Genomic DNA, 2,500 nt, shown 5'->3' on the forward strand with positions numbered 1-2,500 from the left:
AGGACACGCGCCCCGAATGGAGAGGAAGTTATAATGAATTGAGCTGGAGCGAGTCTGTGAAGACTAAGCAATGCCCTTGGGCCACAAACACAATTATTCTTACTTCTGCTGCTGAAATCCGCACTCTCATGGAGCTTTCCGTTCCCATTCATCAGCTCCTCTGCCGTAAAATTTAGTGTAATTTCATGGGCTGGATTCTCCAGTTTTATTTGTAAAACCATTAGGAACTTCATGGGGATTGCGGGTCCCCAAGCCAGATTCTTTAGATGCTTCGGAAAAATCCCAAACCGGGGTCTTGATTGTCTGGTTACCTTGAGATAAGAGAGTGGTGTTTAAAAAATCAGCCCTGGGCTTGAAAATCTTTAACTGAGCAATTTTTTGGTGGCTATTGGATATTTGGTGGATATTTTTTAACTTTTCTCGAAACCCCCACTCTACAGATGTTCACATAAGTATGCCCCTCCATACATTTTGTTGACATGAATACTGATCGAGGATCATGCACGTCACTCATGTACAGCCCTGTGCTCACATGGAATTAAAACTACAGACATCCCCAGCCCCATCAACACCTTTCACAGTTCTGAAGGCTCAGACTCGAGGACTATACTCTCTGGCTTCAAAGAATTTGGGAGGGATGAAAGATATTATCTGTAGACACAATTTCCTGGGCTGTGATGGCCCGTGTAGGCCACATGTACTGGCTTCCAATGTGAAAATAGGACTTCAATCAGTCCAGGTTTTCCCCCAAAGGAGTTGGTGGATTTAAAAAAAAAAAAAAAACACTCAGTGATTGAAATCACTTTGGATTCACACACGTACACTTAAATGAAGTTTACTAAATCGTCTCAACGTAAAGCTCATATCTGGCTCATGCCTTTCTTTCATATTTCTAATATTAATCTTTAAGGTTGATCTCTTTAACAGTTCCACTTCCATAACTGGCAGCCAAACTTCTAGTCATTCAATTAACTCAACCCACTGGGGATTTCATAGCTCACCGCATGTGTGAGAGCTCATTCAATGTTCACGACTTTTTATTTCAATTATGCGAAGCACCTTTGCTCCCTCTTGGTCTTTTTCCCATGCTGAAGCAGCTGAGCAGGAGAGTAATGAAGCAAAACAAAACATTCAGCTCTACAGGTCTACCACACCGCTTGGTGCGTTTGGGTTCATAATCACTAACCTGCCAGAAAAATATTGAGAGCCTTTTGAATTTGTTACGGTCTACCTGTTTCATGTAAAAAAATATAATCATGAAGTGTTGAAAGTTTACAATGAGGTAATTTACAGAAAATCATCTCATTTTCTTCCTGTTAATGACTTCCTGCATGACCCCCAGTCCCAGTGTTCAGATCTGGACTCCAATCAAATGTAATATGGAGGATGGCCTTGCCCTTGGGAATTTGACCTCCAAAAGAATCATTTTGTTTTGCCGGAGAGCATGAGAGAATGTGTGACTGCAACTAACAGAGAGGTTACGTGGAGGCCTCACTTTCTTCTTCTGTGCCATCAAAGTTATGCTAAGATTGACCTTCCGTGCGAGGCATGTGTGCTCCCAGGGCTTGTCTCTGTAATGGCAAGGAGACGGAGCAGAAGAAGGGGGAAGTGAGCATCACGCAGCAGCCTCCACACAAAGGTGCTCGGCCACAGAGTGGCGAAGGGAAGAACAGGACCTGAGCGTGGTTCTGTCCACAGCTGTCAAGGCTCATTGAGGCAAACAGGAGTGATTTGTTTTGAAAAGCTGGGCTGTGTAACCACGCCGACGGGCTCGGAGGCTGTGAAGCGCGGCGGCGGCGGCGGCGGTGATGGCAGAAGCAGCGGTGAAGACCTTGCCTACTGCGTCTTCTGCACAGACAGTTCAACTGTACCCACCAGCGCTTCACTGGGAATCAGAGTTCCTCCACAACACACATGAACACACACATCCACACATCAACACACACACACACACACACACACACACACACACATCAACACACACACAGAGTATTTATGGGGTGGCCATGAAGGACAGTCACAATTATGGTCAGTGCTTGTCAGTGCTGTGTAACAGACAGCAAATTATAGTCAGTTCTTGTCAGTGGATGTGTGTGTACCAGAAAGCAAATGCTGCAGACTTGTGCTCAGAGACCAGCTAAGCCAGTGGGGGATTCTCTCAATCTGACAACTTGACATTTGTCTTCCGACAAAACACACCAGTTGTGCAAAATCATCCCAGCCTGAAACACTTGTTATTTCTGAGCACATGCACACGCACAAGCCAACACCAGATCCAGTCTTCTGTGGAGAAACAGGAGGCATTGGGGTTTAAATCCAAAGGATCTCAATCACAGGATCATTTACTGAAGGAACCGATTTGTATACCATATGGAAGGGCATGGTAGAAGATGGCCCACTTGACAGTCTCCCGCTCCTTGATTAAGCGATCAAGGCGAATTAAATCAAGGAGACCATGAATCAAGTGTGTGCGTCTTCCATCTTATGTCAGTATAACTAA

The sequence above is a fragment of the Clupea harengus genome, chromosome 6 (genome assembly GCF_900700415.2).
Source record: "Clupea harengus chromosome 6, Ch_v2.0.2, whole genome shotgun sequence".
NCBI lineage: Eukaryota > Metazoa > Chordata > Actinopteri > Clupeiformes > Clupeidae > Clupea > Clupea harengus.